The sequence below is a fragment of the Canis aureus genome, chromosome 1 (genome assembly GCF_053574225.1).
Source record: "Canis aureus isolate CA01 chromosome 1, VMU_Caureus_v.1.0, whole genome shotgun sequence".
NCBI classification, from domain to species: Eukaryota; Metazoa; Chordata; class Mammalia; order Carnivora; family Canidae; genus Canis; species Canis aureus.
Window position 1 is genome coordinate 40,020,055 of NC_135611.1, and position 24,786 is coordinate 40,044,840.

Below are 24,786 nucleotides of genomic sequence, written 5' to 3' on the forward strand. Positions count from 1 at the left end.
TATTCTGAATCCATGTCATTTTTTAGAGAAGTGTTTTGCAAATATTTTCTCTTAGTTTGCTTGTCTTTTTATTTTCTTGAAGGTATCTTTCAAAGAAATTTATGACTTTGACATAGTATAGTATGATTTATCATTTTGCCCATCCCAATGTCACAAGGGTTTTCTGTAATGTTTTCCTCTAGAAGTTATATACTTCACATTTAGGACTGAGATCCAATTTGAGTTCCTATTGTATTTCTGTATATGGTATGAAGTAAGAGTTGAATTTATTTTTTCAGTTGAGTGTCCAGACTTTCTAGCACTATTTGTTTAAAATGTCTTTCTCCACTGAATTATTTTGGCACTGTCAAAAATGAATTGATCATACATATATGGGTCTAGTCTTTTCTCTCAAAGTGTCTGTCATAGTAATGCAAGCCTCAGAGAATGAATTGAGAAGTAATCACTTCAGTTTCTTGGAAGAGTTTGGGTAGAATTGGTATTCTTTCTTTCTTAATGTTTGCTAGAATTCCTCAGTAGGGACTCTGGCCTTGGAGTGTTCTTCATAGGAAAGTTTTAAAATACAAATTAAATTTCTTTATCCATCTAGAGCTATTTGCATTATCTATTGTGTGTGTGTGTGTATTTTGACAAATTTTCCATTTCAAGGAATTTGTCCAATTCATCTCACTTATCAAAGTTTTTGACATAGTGTTTATTACTATAAGGTAGGTCACAATAATCCCTTATCCTTTGGAGTACTTTCTAGTACTGCTTTAGTTCCACTCCACAAGTATGGGATAGTGTGCTTTCATTTTCACTCATTTCAAAATACTTTCTAATTTATTTTTTTTATTTCTTCTTTGAGTTTCCAAATATTTGGAGATGTTTCTAGATAACTTTCTGTTATGAATTTTTAATTTAATTTTGGTCAGAGATCTTTGTATGACTGGAACACTGTTATATTTTTTGAGACTTCTCTTATGTAACCAGAATATAGTCTGTCTTTATAAACATTCTGTGTGCACTTGAGAAAAATGAGTATTCATCCTGCTATTGTTCAGGAGAGTGTTCTGTAAATGTCAATTAGGTCAATTTGGTTGATAGAACTGTTTAAATTTTCTGTATCCTTACTGATTTAATGTCAACTTGTTTGATCAGTTAGTGAGAAAGGAATGTTGAACTCTCAATTATAATTGCAGATTGTCTTTTTTCTCCTTTCAGTTCTATCAGTTTTGTCCCATGTATTTGGAAGGTCTATTATTAGTTGCATAAACATTTAGGATTGTTATGTTCACTTGATTAATTAACCTTTATCATTATGAACTAACCTTTTTATCTCTGGCAATATTTGCTGTGAAATCTATTTTGCCTGACTCTAATATAGAAACTCCAGCTTAAATGTTTTTCTTATTTATTTATAGTATTTGCATGATATATGTTGTTTCATCTTTAACTTCTAACCTATTTGTGTTTTTATATGTAAAGTACACAGCATATAGTTGGGTCCTTCATTTTTATCCAACTGGACAATCTCTACCTTTTAATGAGAGTGTTTAGACTGTTTTCATTTAGCATGATTATCAGTCTTTATGGAGTTTTCTGGCACTCTTTCTCCATGTACTGTTCCCCACCCTCTTGAGTACTCTGTCCCCGAGTTTTAACCAATTCAGTCCTCTCAAACTTCAAGTTCTGTCTCCTCAAATAAAGTAAGTCTGCCACACAACTTGGGATCTTACTTCCCATGATTCATGATCCAAAATAGCCTGAAACAGGAAGCAAGGGTGACTCCTAGGTTTACTTCATGAATTCCCATTTCTTGAGAGATCATAGTCCTGTGTTGCCTGTTGTCTAATATCTCCAAATAGTTCCCTCATGTTTATGAGGGAATTTTGTTGTTTATGGTGAGAGGATAAGTTTAACCCATTATTCACCATGGCTGGAGTGGAGGTCTCCTGTAAAAATCTCTTTAGGTTTTCTTAGCTATTTATTTATTTATTTATTTATTTATTTATTTATTTATTTATTTTTAAATATTTTCTTTTTTAAATATTTTATTTATTTATTCATGAGAGACCCAGAAAGAGGCAGAGACATAAACAGAGGGAGAAGCAGGAACCCTGTGGGGTGCCCAGGGCGGGATTCAATCTCAGGACCCAAGGATCACAACCTGAGGCACCAAGGTGCCCTGTAGCTAATTTATTTAATTTAGACATTTATGCTGTCAAATGCATGTTATAAATTGATATGAGTATCAATTTAAATAAAACGATAGAAGAGTGGCACTATGCTATCTACTTCTCTATTATTCCCTCACTTACTACCCCTATCCTAGCATGGGACTTTCAAGATAATTGGAGTAGGCCTCCTCATCTCTCTCACCTTTCTGCATTCAAGTCCAACGCACATGTGTGCATCCCAGTACATTCCAGTTCCAGGGCAAGCTTTTGCAATGCAACAGAAATGATTTTAATTATAAAAGTAAAAATAAAGTATTATACCACTATCCAGGATTTATAGTGTCCCAGCTTTGAAGATAGCTTTGCTTCAAGTGCCTTGGTGGGATGCAACTATCTCCCTATGCTCACATAATTTTGGAATTAGAGTCCATTCCAGCAAGCCTCCTGAGAAGTCTGTATTCTCTTTCAACCTAAAAAGTACCAGGGGAGACCTTTTTTTCCACAGAGTACAAATGATTGCTGCTTTGTGCCCTTTACCTCATACATTTACTCTTTCCTACCCACATCCTTGTCATCTTCATTATTATTTTAATAGTGGCATTTAAAATTTATTTCAGCTTCATTCGTAAGCTATGCTACATTATGATAATGACTGTTGTGATGAAAGTAATTATTAATTCCTACTCTATAGAAAATGAAATTGAACTATATAAATGTTATAAAACTTGCCGTAGGTCACACACCTGTTAATAACAGCTAAGACTAAAGCCCACATCTTTTGACTCCAAATCATGAAAAAGCCATTTTCACCACACCAGGGTATCTTTCCTGCAGCCCCTCTCTTATTTTTAGTGGCCAGATCTTGCCTTCGAAAACTCATGTTTGATGTAATTTTTTTTTTTTTTTTTTTTTAACTCGCAGAGACTTTCAATCTCCCTGGGTCACAGAGCAGTGTTACTTCTATAAACATGTTGGGAGAATCGTAATATAAGTGTTCGTTGCTGGTGCTTCTGTCTGGATGAACATGTAAGGTTCCTAAAAGCTGTTTATAAGTCCATTTGTTCACGAGTCCAAAGCATTACTTTTGAATCAGTTCATGTATCCGTATCTATGGAAAGTCAGTTTTTTTTCCAGGGAATGGTGCATTTTGGTGGCATTAGTTCAGACTTTGGGATTTTCTTGGAGCTCTTCTTATCATTTTGTCCCTCTCCAAAAGCTTTGTACTCTGGGGACATGACAGAGTTAATAATGTTAATAAAGTAACTCAGAAAACACCAACAATCTGGCCTGCAGATGTGGGGTGTGTTTAGTCTGCACGCTGCTTTTATAAAATGTGAATTAGCTGCAAAATTGAAAACCAGGGGATTTCACATAAAAATCAGAATTTTCACACCGTCTTGAAAAATCAGAATGTCTTGCCACTGTGGGCCCCCAAACCTCTATGCTTGCTATTAGTTGGCTAGAGCTGAGCTTTCGCTGCCCTCTTTTGACGGGGCACCTGCTACTTGGTCTGTTACAAGTTTTGCTACTCTGTTACCTTATACTGGTCTCACTTCATTCCTCTACTTCACCTGGATGAGTTTAAGATTTTGGCCACAGACTAACAGACTTTGATAGGGCTAAAATGTCTACGCATGGTGCCATCTGTTGGTGAAGAGCAGAGATGGTGGGCTTTTGCTCTGAAAGGGAGTTTCCTTCATCTGTATGGATGGTTTTGAGTCTAAAGTTTCTAAATGGAGAAGCACTTATATTTATGAAGTATGACTATGTAGCAGCATAATGACTCCCCATGTACCCCACACCCATGCGCCTGCAATGGACTATAATTCAAGTCCAAACCTTGACAGGTCTTTCAAGAGGCTCGGGGATGTGTGTATGATATGCATGTGCATGTGCACAGTGGGACATGGGAAGTGCAGAGAAGTAAGCAGTCTTCTTCCCTTGAAGATTCTTCTTGGAGATCTAGCATTGCAGGAATTTGTTCATTTGGCTTTTTGGAAGAAGTCCCATCTTTTCTGCATTGCTGTTGAACATGATTTCTCATCACATAGCAGAAAGAGCACAACATCTGGAATCAGAAAACCTTGGTAACAGTCATGTTTCTGCTATTTACTATTTGATCTGGATCAAGCCACAAAGTTCCTATGGTATTTGGTTTTCTCATCTAAGAATCAGGATAATAATGACTGTGCAATTTAGCAAGGTAGTTGTGTGACAGTCTATGTCAGATTAGAAACAGAGATGGTGAAAGACATGAATTACACCACACATCATGTTTATGGTTGGTTTACATAGTGCTTCAGGCTGAGTGGTTGAAACACATCCCATTAATTTTGAAAACTTATTTTTTTAATTTAGCAGAAGTCAATGCATTTTAAAAACAGCTCTCTCCCAGAGTTTCAATAACAAAATGCCATTTGATCAAGTATGGTAGGCTTATGTACACAGCTCTGTTATTCTAACATCTTGGACCTGGGCAGACCTCATGCCTATGGGCAGAACAAAATCATCAGATTTAAGGTAAAATAACAATAAAGCTTTTCTCTGGGCATCTCCTATTCTCTTGCTACAGCCTCTCTTCCTGTGAGTGGTCAGCTATTGCCATGGCTTCAGTATCACATTTTTGCAGGTGACTCTTTAGGACCTCACTGGAGATCAACGTGCCTCTTTAATTATCTAAGAGATATTTTCATTTGAATTTCCCTTTATCATCTCACAGTCCATGAATTCAAAACCACATTTGTCTCCTTTCCCAAAAGGAAGCCCTTCTAAGGTCTCCTGTTAGTGGCATGAGTATTCTTTCAATTTGGTGTAACTGGATTTATTCAGTGATCACCATAGGCTGGGTTTAGAATCTGAGACCCAGTCTTCCCCTTTATTCCTGTATCTAGACTTGATAGACTTTTTTTCAGTATCATTCACATCTCCCCTTACTTTTCCATTTTGTGGACACTAAATTAGTCTAAGGCCTCCTTACTACCACTTGAGTCATAATGGAAATCCAGCCTAAGAGTCCTGAGATTAAGCTTTTCTTGAAAAACCTTTCTTTAGTGCCCTGGTGATTATATCATTAAATCTGACTGCTTCTGTCTGTGTTAAGGCTTTCTGTATTCTAACTTTATATACTTTCATGTTGAGTCTCATCCCTCATTAGTCACACCCTCCAGCCTAGTCCTGGTGTGCATGCCTATAGTAGTTGGCTTTGCTTACATATTTAAAGTGGACACTCTTCTGTGTCTGTTCAAGTCAGACAAGACCTTGGAGCTCTAGTCAGATGCCACTCTCTAAGACTTATCTGTTTAGACTTGTTTCCTTAATCCTGACCTTCTATAAGAGGAATAATCTGTGCTGTGCATTTATCACACTTATTTATCCATACATCTTGTTCACCAGCATTCATGAGTGCCAGTTTTGCTTCTTCAGCTAAACTATAATTTCCCTGAGGAAAGATAGCACATCACGCTGAATCTCTGTCTCAGGTTCCTTGCATGTGGTAAATAGTGACTGAAAGAAAAAATGAATGACTTGTTGATTTATTGGGATAAATGAATTGGATAATAGATTCAGTGAGTTTTGACAAGGCTTCACTTACTTTTCAATATGTACATCCCTTTTGGGCAGGTAAATTCCATTTTTTAATAAGGTGAATGGGGGAAATTCTATCACCTACTTATAAAAGTAAGAATTGAGACCTGATTTGATGAGTACGGAATGTACTGAAAAGGCAATGGGATAGAATACTTGAAATTGGCCCTATTCTAGAAAAATGTAACATATTTGGGAAAAAAATCATTAGAACTCCTAAATTCATTGTATTTTTAATACTTATATGCCACTAGCATATAAGAGGAAATCAGGACAATATTGGTTATAGAAGCTGACAATGGGATTGATTGCCCAAAGAAAGTGACAGGAACCTTCCGCCCACACAAGTACCATGTCATTTTTCCATGAACTCGGCTTGCAGTGATTAAGTATGTGTGCTTGAGAATGCTTCCAAAGGTTTGAGCAATCCATCTGGCAAAAGCATTTGACACTATGGGATTTGTTATTGTGGTGCTGTGCCAGCACCAAGACTTACTTAATTGCATTAGTCATCAAGCAGCAGTGCCACTAATCTTGGAACTTACCGAGTGCCATCTGGCTTGTGTATTTGAAAGACCAAACAAACAAAGCTGAAGAACTATGAACTTCTCCCATATTTGAATCTGAGGCCTGGAGGTTATGACCCCAACTCTCAACTAGTTCTGTGGTAAAACTGTAAGGGTGACTCCTATGCAAAAAAGGCATAATTCAGGTCAAAATGACGAGTTGAAGGCTTCCAAAAGGCCTTGTCCACCCAAAACACAATTGCTTAGCCACATGCTAACATTCTTCAAATCCCTATCATTAGAGTAATTTTTGTATATTCGAGCAGCATCTCCAAGAAGTTCCATTCTAAATGCATTACCTGGAATTAGGTACCTGTTAACCCCTTAGTCCTCTTCTCATATCTGTAAGAACTAGCTAGCTTCTTCAGGCTGGATACTGAGAGCACTGAAGTCAATTGGGTTGGTGGTTTTGATGGGTTCAAAAATGCACAGGCTATCACTATGAGATACTGCTGGCTGGAAGTATCTCAAGGATGTGTTCTGAGAAATTAGCCATAGTAATGAGGGGAAAGATGGATGATATGGAAGAGGAGGAAACTTCCTGCATTATGACTTTGCTCATATCTGGCCTGACATTCATACTCTCACATACCAGATATCATTAGACTAGAGCCTAGCCATTATTTTGTGAAGAACTTTAGCTTTGCCATTGACACATTAAAAACTTACTCAAAACTTCCTCCCAACTCTCTAAAATTTCAGCCAAGAAAAAAGAAATTAAAAGGCAAGGCAGAGGGGAAGATAAAAAACAGACATGTTGTTTTTAAAAAATCACCTTCCTTCTTTCTCTTACAAATCTCCTTTTCTGAAAAATGTTGCCCTTTTGTGGAATATTTTGTGCCTCTACCTTAACATCACCTTGGAGTCCTCTCAGTACTCCTTTGTGATATCTCTAGGATAAAATAATAGCAGGATAACCGACCTCCATATTGCCTATGGCAGGAAAACCCAAAAGGTATTCAGACGTGTTTTAGGGCAGAATTCATGATGGAGACTAATGTGGATGGGTAGCCTCCCAATGGATGAATAATTAGCTAGAAGCAGTATTTGGGGTTTTGATGAGCAAACAAGGTAGAGGGACACACAACAGTGGGCCTCAACAAATGATTCTCTAAAAACATCTTACTGCTCACTATTGATTTGGGACCTCTGATTTATGAAACATAATTTTGGTATCATCTGAATATAAGATTTTAGTTTAACAGGCACATAGCTATTAGTTTAAGCATCAGATTTTGTAAGATTCACCTTCATGGAATACAATAAACACCTCCCCAGCCCTTTAAACTTTCATTTTTCTACTTTACAATAAAAATTGGCTTTCCTATCAAGTCTCTGAGAAGAAAAGATCACTGAATAGGATTGCAAATATAATTTACATGCCTATGAATTATTTTCAAAAGTGGAAGTCAAGGCAAACTTCATTCACTAGCAAAACAAACCAAGGGATTGTTTTTCCATAAAAATAAACTTTTAGATGCTCTAATTACATTAGTAATTTTTTTTAGTCTCCTCTAAGAACAATCTTTTGGTTGCTGTGTTGTACTCATCTGATACATCCAGGTTGGCCCACCTTAGGTCTCTCCTTCTAGTATGGAAGAGGGTAGATTGATTTCTGCTGATACAATAGAGTCACTGGCTCATCCAGTCAGACCTCATGAAACACTTTAGCTTGGATATCCAAGATTGTTTTCCCCCAGATGATTCTATAGATCAGCCACTCAGACTGTACCAAGAAGATCCTGAAAAGGACAGGGTTTGGAACACCTCAAAATCATATAAGTGCTTCCATTGCAACTCATCCTTCACCTTGGCAGGCATACATCCTCAAGTTCAGCTCAGGACTTGTAATGACCGAGAGACTGGGATGAAGTAGATTTGGCTCCATTGGTTCTGGAGTGGATTCCTGGCCGAAAACCCAGGGCACTGACTGGAGTAGTCAGATTTCCAAAATACAAAAGGAAATAGCAAGGGGGAAAGGAAAAAAGAGAATAGGGTGTGTGTGTGTCCCCAGGGATGTGTGTGAGTGGGAGAGGAGTGAACTGAAACAGATGGAAAACCACACCTGGCTTTCCACATGGAACATCACCTTTAGTCCCCATGCAGGGATGCTCCTTGTTTGCCTCCCCAGGTTCACTTTCCAGCCTTCTCTAATGTGATATTGCCCTGAAAAGCAAGATCTGGACACATTGTAGATCTCATCAGTGGGTTCTCATGCCCTCTGACTCCTAGTGGGTTTCATTGGAAGGCACTGATGGGAGTTCTGAAAACTTGAAGAGAGTGAAGTTGTGATTGGCTAAGGTGGACTGTGTCTTTCTGTGAAAGCCACAGCTCTTGCTGGTGTGGCTTCTCCATGCTATGTCTGGGTTCTCATAACTAACTCCATTACTATTTTGCCCTTCAAACCTAGGAATGATAATGCTGACAACAGACCCTTGCTGTTGCCAGTTCTGGGATCCTATATAGTCCTCTGTTGGTTCCCTTGAACCCCACCTACACATCTGCAAAGAATCTCTTTATTAAACTCTTCCCAAATCAAACTATTCAAGTGTGCTATTGGTTTCCCACCAAGACTTAGAAAGATACAAGTTCTAAATACATGATTTTTTTTTTTTACAAAGTAAATGATGGCAATTGAACGTAGGGAAGGCAGCTTTAAAGCACAGTAATAGTATGTCCGATTCTAGGGCTATTTATTGCAAAGGGACAGGGTCATCCTTTTGTCTCTGCACATATAACAAATAGAAAAAACAGTGAACTAGGAGTTGGAAGATTTAGGATCTATCTGGAATTTACCCCACAGTGTGTATATGGCCTTAGTCAATTAACTGAACTTTTGTAGTATTCTGTTTCTTCATTACGTAATGGAAATAACCTGCTTGGTGTTCTTCATGGCACTTTTGGGAGGATCAAATAACTAGTGCTTTGATAGAAAGGTTTCTCCGTACTTACCTGTACAAATCCTGTAGGTTTTTTCCAGGGCTAGAGGTAATAACACCAACTTTGACTGTTTTTCCCAAGTCTTCCATGAAGAATTAATTCTCTGTCCTCTATTTTCACATAGCAATGGATTGAAACCTCTGTTAAACATCCGTTCCATTACAGAGTAGCTGAGTGTTTATAAGTTTACTACTTTAATTAGATGACAAGCCCTTTGCAGGTTGTATTCCAAGCACCAATATGGTACTTGCCACATAAAGATCTCAACACATGTTCATTGAAAGAATGCATATGCTTTTCTCTTTTGTTCTCGTCTCTCTAGGTTTACACCTATCCTTGTGTGGTGATGCCCGTCTCACCCCACTTCTTCTGGGAGTCACCTTAAGTACCATGCAACACCACACTGATAGAGCCAAGGATAAACCATGAAAGCCAACTGAGCCTATGGCTAGCTACAAATTGTCTGGGTGGGACCAATGAGCTATTTCAATCAGTTTTTTTTTTTTTCCTTCAAAATTTAACTATTTGTATAGACAATTCTGTCAGTCAAGAGAGCTTTGAAGCAGGAAGGCACTAGAAACCGGGGACTTAGAGTGGGCAGCTGATGAGCTAGCTGAGGAAGCAAGCTTGAAGAAAGGAGAGAAGGAGGAGTCATGCAGATAAGTGAGGTGGGAGGCAACACGACCACTGGCAAATGGCAGTTCTATTCACGGGGGCTTTACAGACCCTAGAAGGCAGGGTTAGCTCTTGTTTCCCTTAGATTCTGTGATGCTTCTCAGTGTCCCTCTATGTCCAGCTTCAGTGAGTTTCTATTTTTTTTGCAACCCAGAACTCTGATTGGAAAGCCTCTTCTTAGTTTTCTTTCATTGTCCTGACAGGGTTGTTGAGAAAGTGGAGGAGGTAAACCTGGCATCCTACCAACTCTCTTCTGGGTTGCAGGGTGGGAGGGGGCCTGGTACAGCCACTGGGCACTTGTCAGATATTGCTTGTGGCTTGCCTTATTCCTTATATCCGTGGGCTTGCTTCTTGTTCTCAAGATCTTTACAACTTGGATTGCAATTTCTTTCCCTTCTACCTGCTGAGCAGATGTCTTCTTTCTTTTGTCATGAAGTGTTTACAATTATTTTATTTGATTTTTTACAATCATTTTTTAAATCACTTCTTTCCCATAGTTCATTGACCCTTTTCTCTACTTCATAAGTTCTCACATGTCATTCAACTCCCCACACCCCACATTTCTTCAGGGAAGAAAACAGAGTAAGAGCAAGCCAAGAATGAAGCTCTTAAGCAAACAGCATAATGAGGAGCTAGGTGTGGGGAACCCCTGGCCTTAACCTTGTTTCTCACATCTGAGTTTGGACCTGTCCTTTGGGTGCTCTTGGATGACAGCGATTCCAAAAGACACAGACCACATTGAGTAAAAAAAAGATGCAATTGACTTGGAACCCCATTGATTCATCTCTGGAATCTGATGATGAAGGGAACCCTTGAACCAATTTTTGGGGTAGCTCTAAGAACACTTAAATTCCTTGGTGAGTTAAAACCAACCAGCATCTTCCCTGCCCTCAGAATGAGAGAGTTGATAGTGGCAGTTCTCATACCCAGAAACTAATGCTCAAAATCGGAACCTATCATAAGGCCCTAAATTTATTTTATTTTTTTAAAGATTTATTTATTTATGATAGACATAGAGAGAGAGAGAAAGAGGCAGAGACACAGGAGGAGGGAGAAACAGGCTCCATGCCGGGAGCCCGACGCAGGACTCGATCCCGGGACTCCAGGATCGCACCCTGGGCCAAAGGCAGGTGCTAAACCGCTGAGCCACCCAGGGATCCAGGCCCTAAATTTAATATCAATTTCTGTAGCAGTGGTTTGGGAAGTACTGAAACAGACGGGGGAAGCAGGAAGAAGAAGGGGAGAAAAATGGCCCTTAGAGAAACAGCAATTGATGTGCTGCTTTCTTATGGTGAAAGTGTTATTTTTTAGCAACTAGCTTGTTTATAAAGTAGTTTCTGTGGGAAGATCACATCCTTTGAGCTACAGTTTAAATGCTTGCATTCTGTTTTTAGGAACTTTATACTAATGGTTTCATTAAATAATTATCCATTCTAATAGATTCATTTACTTGATTAATTATTAAAGAAACAAAGTAACATCCAGTTACAGAGTCCACTATTGCCCTTATAAATATTGTAAGTGGCAAACTTTCAGGAAGAAAGTGGGCTTCTTATTTTTATTTTTTATTTATTTTTTGCTTCATAATGGCTTTCACAATAAAAATGATAGTGCAGAAGAAATATTGACAGCATGACCAACAACTTGGCCTTACTTCCAAGGATCATAACTGATCATCAGAGGTTATGCAATGGCACTTGAGAGAGGCAAAAACCGAAGGAGGAAATCGGAATTCTTTGGCCAGATGTTCCATTTGTTTCAACCAGACCCTTTCACCATCTCACTCCCATGTCTGTGACTGGGGATTCATTGCAGGCAGCTGCACAGCCTTTCAACACATGGGCAATCCAATATCCTTCAGACCTCATAGTGATGAATATCACCTCCAGTTACAAAGGGGTTTGTTTCTGCTTTAAAGTGAGAATTGAAACCTTGAAGTTTATTAAAAAAAACCTTTTTGAAAAAACAGCGAGTGAGAAAATACAGTTCAATGCCATGGTTTAAAAAATATATGGATATCTTTAAAAATAGGTAATGATAAATGCATTTAACCTGTTAGTCCCTGGTGAGCTGTAAATCAAGGCCTGACATTGAAAGCCCAGGGTCACAGGTGAGCCCTGGCAAGAATGATCTGAAATCACATTCTGGCGACATTGCAAATGAGGCATTGGTCAAAGACTGCTATTTAAAATCTCCAAACCTCAGTTTATCTGCTAAAAGGGGACAGTGATATTATCATTCCTCAGGGTTATTTGGAAATTACAATAGGTATTTTATAAAAGTTCAATAATTTGCGGTCAAAGTATTCTCATATACATGACTCTATATCCCAATTCATCTGAACTACATTTAACACTCAAAGTTACAAAACCCAAATAATGGTGCCTTACTCAGTGCTATGCCACTGAGTGCATAGCATGGTGCTATGCCAGAGTACCATGAAGTGGCTTATGAGCAACAGAAATTTGTCATAGTCCTGGAGGTTGGGAAATCCAAGATCGAGGTGCCAGGCATTCTGTATCTGATGAGCCTAGCTTCCACATTCCTAGGTTGTCTTCTCATGGTGTCCTAACATGGTGGAAGGGGCAAGGAATCTCTCTGAGTGACCAGATTCCGTTCATGAGAGCTCCACCCTCATGACCTATCACCTCCCCAAAGCCCCATCTCCAAATACCATCACATTGGGAGTTAGATTTCAACATGGTAATTTTCAGGGACACAAGCATTCTCTATTTATGAGAACGGCTCACCTCCTGGGCCACTGGCCCAGTAGGTGATATGATTCACCTATTGGGGATCAGGCAAATGTTGTGCTGTTTCCAGCCTTTTCTCCATTTATTTTTCTTTCTCTGCTGCCCTATGGTTCATTTCATTCCATCTTAGCCTGCTTCTTTTATTTTTCTCTCTTCTCCTTTCTACCTAATTTATTTGTTACTGCCCAATTTCCTCATCATGCTTTATAAGGATAATACTAAGAACACTCCTGTTCTTGAGGAAAACTAAGTATTGATGTTACAAACCCAATGCTATCATCTTATAAATTCTTTAGAAGGGCCAAGCTAATCCATTCTGGGTTATTGCCAAAATCCTCATCTCTCTTCCTCCTCCCTATCTCCAATCTCTTGCTCTCTCTCTCTCTTTTTCTAATTAATTAACCCTTTTTTTCCTGCAACATTAATATGCAAGATAAAATTAAACATTTAAAGTCTAACTTGTGATAAGCTGATGGACTAGAAAAACAACAATATGGTAATACAGACACTGAGCTTGGCCACTTCAAGCAACTCATGGTCTTGTTGGAAAGACAGACAATCGCAGTCCAGAAGGGCAAGTTCTCTAGTAGCAGTTACTGCTGGAAAGTAATGAGGAGATGGTGGATGCCAGGTGCAGTGCATTATTACTTTCTCTTTTAAGAAAAGTATTTTTGAAAACTCCTTTGAGATAGGTTATGAGTAAGATGGTGAAATGTGAGCTGGATTAGAGAAATGTTAGGTAGTTTTGCAGCTGGCTGGCTAACTATACCCAAAGGATATTAATGAATAGGCAGGTTAACCTGTTCAGATTTCCAGTGGTGGGCCATGGGCTCTGAGGCCTTGTCTTATTTAGCTTTTGTATTAATGGTTTAGTAAGTCATAGAAGGCATATTCATAAAAGTATGCATAAGATACACATCTGCCAGAAACAACTAATTCAAATGATGATGAAATCAATATTTACAGTGATCTTAAATGTTTTATTTGCATCAAAATAAATCAGATCTAATTTAAAAGGGAATACACCTACATTTATGATTCACTGTTGTATCTTTTCTTAAAAAAAATTTATTTATTTATTCATGAGAGACCAAGAGAGGCAGAGACATAGGCAGAGGGAGGAGAAGGAGCTGAGCCACCCAGGCGTCTCCCATTGCATCCTTCTAATAAACATTCTTATCATTTGTGCTGGTTATGTCAATTTCTCTTCCTACAACAAAGGATCCCAAAGTAAGACAACTGATAACTTCTCATGGGGCCTAATTTCAGGGGGAGCTGTGCAGCTGCTTGGGACTGGATAAAGGGATCAGATTGGGCTCCATGCCATGGTTTGCCCTCTTACCATGACAGAAGTAAGGGAGGTATGTTAATCAATTTTTTTGAAGTCGAAAATGACATAAATAAAACTCCAAAACAAAAAAATACATCATCTGTCATACTTAAACAAATTCCAGAGATAAACCTCCTTGCAGCATATTTGGAGCCAAGTGCTCACTGTAGGGAGAAATCTGCCTCTCTCAACCTCTTGACTTCTGTTTTCTGTGTGTCATATTCATTCCAAGACATGTTCTTACCAAATGGTGACACACGTGACCTTTAACAGCTTGGACTTACATTAAACTAACTAGCACAATGAAAACCTCTTCCCCATTGGTTCTGACAGAGCTGTAAGTTGGGCTCCCCATGCCTTGAATTAGGTCATATTCCTAAACCAATCACTGTGGACAGGATAGGGTGATCATATGTAGGTCACAAACCCATTCTGTTTAAAGAAGTTAGTAGCAGTAGGCAGAACTATTTTTATCCCAAATACACAAGATAGTTCCCATATAAAAGAGGAACCCTATGAATAGAAGCAAAGGGAAGTGGATACTAGATGGGCAAACAAAACAGATGTCTGCCCTGGAGGAAATATTCCCATTGTACTATTGGTAGTAATGTTAGATAGATTGGATGGAATATGGTTAGAGAACCAGAGATGACAAAAACGAATGGGGAGGCATGGAGCTGTTTTAAAGCTTGTGGAGAGTGAACGAATAGTATTCATGGAGAATAGGGGACTGACATGATTTCTTAGATTCAGAGGGCAGAAATAAGATTGTCAGGTAGAAGATGCTGGGAAGCTAACTTTAGTTCAAAATGTGGAAAAACTTTATAACAACTAAGGTTGTCCAACAATGGTTAGTCACTGAGCAAGCTCTCCCCAGAGGGAGGGACTGGCAGGAATTCTTGCTGATGAAGAACCTTCCATTGGGTGTGAAACTGAATTAGATGACCACCAAGGGGTTTATTTTATCTCTAAGATCCCGTAACTCTTTGGTCTTTAAATGATATAGCAAGCATCTAATGCACTACCTCGACAGCCTCATCAGAATCTAGTTATTTCAGACCTCCAAAGACCATGGAAATTTGAACCCTTTGACCAAGTTGATTACGAATGCTTATACACACGGGTACGTGCCAGCGTTTGTAGAAATGTATCTTCTGTTGCTAGAAGTGTGCAGGTAGTTTCTGGGGAGTTACTTTGCATTTCTTGGCTTAAGTATAAGCACCAAGAAGCCTCAGAAATGCACCCTGTAGCCTGATCTGGAGACTTCTATTTATAAACACTTTGATCACATTATGACTGAAGGAAACTGGTTAAAAGGAAGATAAATTTTGTTTTCTACAACAAATAGATCTGGTGAGTTTGAAAAATTCCATAATAAATGTTTCTCTAATATACTTGTAGTCTCTGAATGATGATAATGATGATGGTAACCATAATGATTATAGCTTTTGTTTATTGAGTGCTCACTGCTAATATTAATAGCTTTAACATTCTTTGCTATTACTGAAAATAGCTCATCTCGTTTCTGAGTACTTCACATGTATTATCTCATTTAATACTCATACAATCCCTTTGAGGCAGGTTTTATGATATTGTCATGTTCTCAACGAGCATTTGGAGGGACAGAGTTTAATAACTTGCCAAGTTCATACAGTTCTAAGAAGCAATATTGCAGTGTGCTAAAATTGGTTTCATATGTGTTACCTTCTTTAAATCACACAACACCCCATGAAGAGAAGATGAATGGTTCCATTTTATAGATGATGAAAATGAGTATCAAAAAGTCACTTGTTCAAGGTCATGTGACCTATCTAGCAAGTAGCAAATCAGAATTGGAGTCAATCGACCTCTAAAACTTGTGCTTCACTGTCTCCCATATCCCAGAATCCAGAATGGCCAGTGCACCCCTGTCTGGATTGGTCCTGGGCTCTGGTATGGACCACTTTCTTTGGGGAAGATTCTACTACACTGCCTCCTGCTGATCTGGGGCATAGCTGGTGGCATCAAGAGTCCACCCAGCTCCTCCCAGGTTCCAGAGAATGGAAGAAAATCCCAAGTACGTCTGCTCTGTCTCCAAATTGTTAGTTCCGCGGGGGGATAACACAGTCTATTATCTCTCAGCTTGTGGGTTTTTAGGGACTCCCCACAAAACAGTTTTTTTGCTTCCTGCTGCCTTATGGAAAGGAGTTGGGGATTGCCAACTCTTTGCCAGGATGACAGGTCCCATTTTTCTGGAACATATGTTTATGCAGCAATTGACAAGGATTAGGAGAAAGGAGTGAAAATCAGCTGCCATGACTTATCTTGTTAGAGTTTCTTATGCCTTATAACGTACTTTAGTCTTGGTCAGAATAAAATAAAGCATCTGGGCACCAAGCGGCATTCATATCTTTATAATTAATCTTTTGTGGCTCTGAGGTACTGAGTAATTTTATGTAGATTAAGAATTCACAAAGTAATCTCTATGAAGGCATGTATTCAGAATCTCCATTTCTCTGTCCGATCTCCTTCTATTTCTTACTCTATATTTTAATCTACTTTACATAAATGTTACTGTGCCAAATACAATGACTTTTCTAGTGAACATTCTGGAAGCAGTTCTGAAATGGCGATAGTGACCTGGGTTCTGGGTGAGAGTATCATTCCTGAAATGATGCCAGGGGAAGAGGGTCCTGAGCCAAATCAGCATAGGAAATAGCACAACCAGTGTGGAGAATTGGACCAAGGTCATGGCTAGGAAGGCAACAAGCCAGGGAGCAAGAACAGAACAGAAGAAGAGAAGGAGCTATAATATCCGCCCCCAAAAATAAAGTCCTAATAGATTTGTCAAAAAAGCATGACATCCAGTGCATTTTGTATTTACATTTGTTTCTGTATTATAATTTTCATAGAGATAGAAAATAAAAACAAATGAGCTCTTTGTAATCTTTACTCAGATGGTATCCTTTCTCCTAGTGGCAATTTTCTCAAAATGAAACTCAGTTCAGAGCTTCCAAATAAAGGAATAAACAAGTGCATAAGAATTTAGAGACTCAAGGCAAATGTGATTTTAGGCCTTCAGTGTTGCTGGACAAAGCTAAACTTCATCTGTTGTTGTTATCAGCTTGATCTTAGCTGTTGCTTTTATTTATTTGTCTTTAAAGATTTTACTTATTTATTTTACTGAGAGAGAGAGAACAGACCAACACAAGCAGGGGGAGTCACAGAGGGAGAGGGAGGCTCCATCCCAGGACCCTGAGATCATGGCCTGAGCCTAAGGCAGACGCTTAATCAGCTGAGCTACCCAGGTACCCTGATTGGCTGTTGTTTTTACAGAGCCCATCCAGGCCCGGTAGAGGATGCCCTCACCCCAAATCTGTGGTTTTGCTTTCTGTGGTTTCAGTTACCCATGGTCAACTGCCATCCTAAAACAGATGATCCTCCTTTGACATAGCTTCAGGAAGTCAACAGAAGCCTAACCCTGTGTCACAGCACCTGTGTCACTGACCTTACTTGACTTTATCACACAGCCACTTTGTATTTCCCATCATCACAAGAAGAGGAGTGAGTTCAATATGATCTTTTGAGAGGGACCACATTCACATAACTATTATTACATTATATTGTTGTAATTGTTCTATTTTATTATTAGTTATTGCTGTTCATATCTTTCTAAACCTAATTTATAAATTAAACTTTATCACATGTATTTACACACACACATACATACACAGAGTACATATGGGGCTTGGTGCTATCCACAGTTTCAGGCATCCACTGGGGGTCTTGGAATACATCTCCCCTAGATAAAGGCGGCCCTACTGTATGTGATTTCTGAGGCTCAACTAAGGACTTCAGAAAGCATGAATGCTTGTTATTTAGCCCATGATATCTAATCATGAAGGAAGGAAGCTCAAAAACTTGACTGGTGGTTATCTGCAATTGCTAACCAAGCTGCAAGAGCCACATAGACCCAGCAATGTTATAGAGAAATTTGCCAAATCAGCTGAGAGATAAATGATATTTTATTAATTAATCTCACCTTAAATTACTTGGCTCTTGGATCAGCATACTTTCATGCTTTGCTTTTTCAATATTTACCTAAGAGGTCCTAAACATTCTTTTTTGGTTATGAAGATGGGGTGATAGGATTTTTTAAAAAATATTTTATTTATTTATTCATGATAGACAGAGAGAGAGAGAGAGAGAGAGGCAGAGGGAGAAGCAGGCTCCATGGAGGGAGCCCAATGCGGAACTCAATCCCGGGACTCCAGGATCACACCCTGGGCCAAAGGCAGGTGCTAAACCACTGAGTCACCCAGGGATCCCGGGTGATGGGATTATTGGCAAAATAACACAGTGGAAATAAACATGCTCATTCACGTTACTCAAAACACGTAAGCTGTTTGAGGAACATTAACCTGAAATTTCTCACTAGCATCTTGCTTGTTTTTGCCCTCTTACGTAGAGATCTGGCACTACTATTATGAATGATGGCCACCTCTTCCTTGTCATCAACCTCCGGAATTAATTTACTTCCCTAATCTACAGTGAGATTCAGATGAAGAATGGGGTGAGGTTTGAGGAGCAAAGAGAAACAAGGATTGACTTTCCACCCCGCACCACATGGTGCTTACAGCATACTTTGGGATTGGGCAAAGTGGCTCAAAGGAAGAGTACTAGGAAGGAACAGTGGCTTGTTCTATGGAGGAAGAGGAGAAATGCAAGGGAGAAATGTCCTACTGTAGTGACATCTGTTGATTCCACAGTGAATCCAAAGGCATTCAGGTGCTGACTGAATGCTTATTACCATGCTCAGGGGGCAGCATGGTAACGTTTCCCGAGGGAGTTTAAACGGCTTGTGGATTATTGAGTCCTCCAGATAAATCTGCCCGTTAGACAACACCCATATGGCTCTGAGGTGGATGGTCAGTGAGTCATCCTTCAATATACTTTTTTAGGTATTTGGGGTTTGGTGTAGAAAGAAAAACAGTTCAGTCATCTTCATGTATGTGACTGATGCACTTTACTATTTTTTTTTAAAGATTTTATTTATTCATGAGAGACAGAGAGAGGGAGAGACATAGACAGAGGGAGAAGCAGGCTCCCGATGAGGAGCCTGATTTGGGACTTGATCCCAGAACCCCAGGATCATGACCTGAGCCAAAGGCAGACACTCAACCACTGAGCCACCCAGGTGCCTCAATACACTTTACTGCTTAATAAGTGATTATCTTTCAGTACCATTTTTTCCAATTATATTAAAAAAATTATCAGGGGAATCAGCTGTAAATGTTTATGGAAAATAAGTACTTCTAAATAAGTCAACTAATTTGAAAATGCAGGTGAGAAAGATTGTGTTTTTGTGGGGAATGGAGGAGCTAGAATGGGGTAGAGGTTGCAGTTAGTACCAGGTGGGTTCAGTGAGCACCAGGCTACATCAACACACAGAGGGGGTCCAGGGGCAGGCATGGCAGCCAATTGGGTCAGTAACTGCTTTGGAGCTCTGATTTATTCCAAGGCAAAGCAGAAATCCCAATTCAAGGGCAAAGCTGAAGAATGAGTTTCAACCTGTAGTTTGCCTCTTGCTCCAGCTGACTTTTTTATTGGCTCAGCCACAACTGTGGATGCTCTCATCATAGGTAAAGTAAATACTTTTTGAATGTCTATGTATGAAGAGTTTTCACCTGGATTAATGGAATTGATTCCTCAAACAGTTCTGTAAAGTGGAAATCCTTGCCCAGTCATGTCCAAGAATCTCAATTGTGACTAAACTCAGGTATCCTGCATCTAGGTTTAGTCTTTGGGGTTTAGCTGTGCTGTCCATATCCCTGGGAAATAGCTGTATACTAATTATTTAGATCGATTTTAAATTTCTTCAGAGCTGAACAAAATTGAGATGACCCTTGGTAAAGAGTTATTCCTAAATGATTGGTAGAAAGCCTTCTAGAAATGAAGGCCTGCAACAGAAATTGCTAATAATTTCATAAATCAAGTTAATGAAGCCACTTGGAAAATGTTAAAAATATTTACTTAAGTATGTTTTAAAATGCTGTTTCTCGGCATCCAAATATTTAAATAACTGCACCATGGTAAACACACAAGTGTAATCTTGCTAAAGAGTTTATTTTGGCCAGAAGCCGTCACATTGGTTAATTAGTAAAAGCATGATGTAGTCTTTGGGAAGAAAGTACTGAAATATGACATTTGAAAAACATTTCTAAACGTTAATGTTAAATCTTTAAAATATCTAGAGAGAAAAATTAGATGTGTATTAGGGAACTTACATAAATTTTTTTGAGTTCAAAATAATTATCATGTGATGTCTATGATTCATCCAGCCTGAAATAAGATAATTAGCATGAAATAAATGCAGGGAATTTGATAAATATGTGATCCCCTTTAGGGGCTAAAGGATTTATTTCAACAGCATTTCCATTTGTACCAATTGTTCTAATAAAGATAATTTTTGTCTTTTAAAAATTATGAGGTTCTGATATTTCTCCTTTATGGAACACACCCATAAAATAAGATAATAAAAAAACTTACAGAGCCCTCCTAAATGTTTTTAATTTTTAAAAATATGCCTGTACTTTTTCTGCCAATCACTGGTAGTTGGAAACAGTATAGTGTTGTGGCAAAAGCCTGAGGTTATTGTAATAACTGAGTGAAAATAAAATAATGCTCTTGGAAGCTTCTGGCACATAGTAGGCCTTCGATAATACAGTATTAAATTGTTTCATGGAGCTGGAAATGTATGGAAAAAAGGAATTTGTTTAGAAATTTTACTTTCAAAAATCTTAAAATTTACTTGGTTCCAGACTTTCAACAGACATGTATTGTGTCCTTATGCATTTGAAGAGACCTTGGAGCCACGTGCTCTTTTCCCATAGCAGTGTAGTTCATGTGCCAGTGATTAATAGCAAGCATGGTTTATTTTGTCTTCATTAGCAAGAGCTGACAAGGGACCTAGTTTTCTTAGTCTCAGCTAAGAAAGGAGAAGTCAGCTTTGATTAACTTGCAATACTTCAGTTTCAGTGATACAGTGATCTGGAGGCTAAGATACCAAATGAATTAACAGTTTCTAAATTCATATGGGGCCCCAGCTAGATTTTCACAGGGACTCCATTTTCACATACAAAAATATAGATAATTCTACTGTGTACAGACGTTCTTGGTCCAACTACTTTTTTTTTTTTTTTTTTTTATGATAGTCACACAGAGAGAGAGAGAGAGAGAGAGAGAGGCAGAGACACAGGCAGAGGGAGAAGCAGACTCCATGCACCGGGAGCCCGACGTGGGATTCGATCCCGGGTCTCCAGGATCGCGCCCTGGGCCAAAGGCAGGCGCTAAACCACTGCGCCACCCAGGGATCCCTGGTCCAACTACTTTGTCCCATCTTTTTCCTTTCATAGAAAGGAATTCTATATTTAAATGAAAAAATAACTAATGCTTAGTTTACTGATTGTTTTAAGGTCTTTATCAAAGACCATGTTGGTTTTCATTTGGGGAGTCTGTTTAAAGGACAAATAAGTATGCTCATCTGTGTATTGGGAAGAGGAATAATTTCTAATGAACAGTAAGTGTTCATTGAACAATAATGGATGATAATGTCCAATGACTTGCGACCTTGATCAAAATCTAGCTCTTGATCTTTCCAGCTGTATCAAAATAATAATCATGATTAACATCTAAATAGTTTTAGGGTTTCTAAGATTTCTTAACTTAGAGAATATTAACAAGATACTAGGGAAGCCAAAATATTTATCCCTCTACTTTTGATTACATGTTAAATATCTCTTGTAGCAAATCCATCCATCCATCCATCCACCCATTCACTCATCCACCCATCCATCCATTCATCCACCTGCTCACTCAGTTGTACTAGACACCACCCAAAGGTTAAGAGAAAAAAACTCCATAAATTTGGAAATCCCAGATGTGAAAAATTCCAGATGGTAATGTAAGGGAGGAAAACTTTTTACTATACCCTCTTAGGTTATTCCCGCAGGCTGGGGACTGGGAATTAACCTGACAACAGACGGATGAACAGAACAGGTTTATATCCTATGCACACAGGGAGCCTCACAGAAAAGAAAATCCCCCCAAAGTGGTTAGACCTCAGAGCTTATGTACCGTTTTAACAAGGGATGACAAATTGTGGAGAGGTGACAAGACAAAGAAAAGGGATGTGGACTTGTAGGACAGTAAATTGTGGGAAGGTAAATATATGGAAGAAAGTAATGGAAAAGAAGGGTTATTTATAAGGTTTGTTATGCAGACTTGAGTCTGTTTGCTCCAGTGCTAATGGTCATGTTCTCTTCCTGGTAGGGGAGGTGGGGTGGGAGGGGCACTTTCACAAATTTCCCTTTGTGTTGGGGCAGAAAGGGGGAGGACAGAGAGCTCTATTTGTGTCTGCTCTTTTCTTAATTACTTTAATTCAAAAGAATCCTTTTGTCAAAGTGGCATATTTTGGGGGTGGCACAATCTGATCTCCTTTAATAGCATGCAAAATAAAGCAAACTAAATAAATATCCTAGTCTGGGTCTCCCCCTTACTACTCTTGTGTCATTTCTTAGGTTCATTTCTCTGACACTCAGCTATTTTACCTAAGATACAATGATAATTCTTATCACATCTATGAGGCTAGACTAAGGACTGAGAACTGTGCATGAGGCAGTTGTAAACTGGGAAGAGTTTTATGCATGTCGAGTATTACATATTAAGTGTACTGGGTGCTGTAGACACCACGTTAGTTTTTCTCAATTTAACAAAAAGTATTGGATCTAGAGATTCTGATAAGAAGAGGGGTAGGTCCAAGAAAGCTTACCTTCTATTCTCTCGAGAATATTGTTTCTTTTTCATACCTCTAAATCCATATTAATAGTTTTTTCTTTTGTTTCAAAATATATTATGATATCCTTTTAAAATTACACTTCAGATTCTTATGTGCTTCCCTTCCCCAGACACCTACTCCCAGCTGGCAACCTTTGCTTAAAAGGCAATAAATAGGGGGGCCTGGGTGGCTAAGTTAATTAAGCATCTGCCTTTGGTCATGATCTCAGGGTCCTGGGATGGAGTCCTGCATCAGGCTCCCTGCTCAGAGGGAAGTATGCTTCTCTCTCTCCCTCTGCCCCCTGCTCATGCTCTCTCTCTCTATCTCAAGTAAATAAATAAAATCTTTTTTTAAAAACCGTAATAAATAGTTCTCCAGATAAGTATTCATAATGGCTCAAGTTCAGGATAGGCCTCCTGGAGGAAATAGCCTTTAAACTGCACTGGAAGAAGAGAAGGCTTGGCCAGAACAGAGAGAGAATGGTCTTCTAAAATAAAGCAAAAGCATAAGCATAATACAAAGAGATGGCAAGAACAGAGGGTGTAGGGAAATATAATTGTAAAAATATCCTAAAACATTTAAAAATATAGTCCCAAAGGTGATTTAATATTTAAAAATGGTCCCTTCTGAGAAGTCAGTTCAGGGATTTTTGCTCTATGAATTCTTGCTCTTTTGTTTTATGTTTTATCTTTCTGAAGAAAAGAACATGATCTAATTAAAGTTTGAAGACCAAGGTAAGTGTCAAAATGGCTACATGTAAAGTCCTTTATAATAATTCTAGTCTTTCATAATAGAAAGCCGCCTTAATTTGGCTGAATGCAAAGGTGATTTTTCTTTTCAGGAGAGCTTTGGGTGAAAAATAATTATCCAACTCTTCTTCTGAAAAACACAGCAGAACTTTTAGAATCAAGTGAAAACAACAGCTTTTTTAGACATAGGCGGCCAAGTAATTCCTGAAGGTGTCCAGTTCTGTTTTAGCAGGGAACCAAGAAGGTGCACTTGGACAGACTTTGTTTTCATGTTGGCAGACAGGAAAGGACAATGAGATGTTTTCCTGTACTACTTCCTGTAGAGCAGATCTGTCACTTTGCCAGGCTCAATAATGACATGAACTAAGCCTTTCTGGAGACATTTGGGATATAAACTATTACCACACATGTGCATAGTATCTTTCAAATCTCTATGTTCAATATAAATGTCAAATGTGTTCTTCTTCCTCTTTGGAAGATTCTAGGAGTGCCTGGCAAGAAGAAGCTGCTGACTGGAGTCCAGAACCAAGCTAATCAACTCTCCTGAGTCAAAACAGTGTCTGAATGATGAGTCCCCAGGCAGATTTCAGGAATGTAGAACATTTGGTGAGTTTGCATACTGTTACCAGGAGCCTCTTGTTTGCTCTGCTGGTGAAACCAAAGCCAAGAACTTCCTGGGGAACCAGAAACTCTTGGGTCCTAATACAGTTCTTTGAAAAGCCATTTCCCATTCATTCACTCACAAATGCATTTCAGATTACAACAGTGTGGAGTCCATTGTGCTAGGGACTATGGAAGACAAATGAGTATGAATACTTAAAGCTCTATCCTAGAGAAGTGTTCGCTTTTTAGGGGAAACAGGCACATAGTTCAGACTTCACCCTGAGGGCACTGGAAACCATTGCAATGTTTAAATAGATACTAACACAAGATTGTGCTTTAGAAAAGACAAGATTAGAGTCAAAGCAACCAATGGAAGTTTTGTCAATAATCAATAGTCAAGAGATGATGTGGCCTGAACTAAGGCAGAGGGAGTAGAAATGGAGAGATGTGAGGTTTGAGGAAGTAACACTGGAGAACTTGACCATTAATCCGATGTGAGGAAGGAGTAGAGGAGGGAAAAACCCTATGACAGGAACTCCACAGGAAAAAAGGGTGAGCCCATATTTAAGGGAGAGCTAGATATAACATTAGGAAAGAAAACTGATGGCCTG

At 38.8% G+C, this 24,786-nt stretch overlaps 1 long non-coding RNA gene across 1 annotated transcript in view; it reads left to right on the plus strand.

Annotated features, from left to right (window-relative positions):
• The window catches only part of LOC144313387 (uncharacterized), a 58,862-nt gene that overhangs the window by 9,694 nt on the left and 24,382 nt on the right, over window positions 1–24,786 (plus strand). The window contains exon 2 of the long non-coding RNA XR_013379050.1: window positions 24,051–24,178. This is a non-coding gene — a long non-coding RNA (uncharacterized LOC144313387). The remainder of the gene's footprint in view (window positions 1–24,050; window positions 24,179–24,786) is intronic.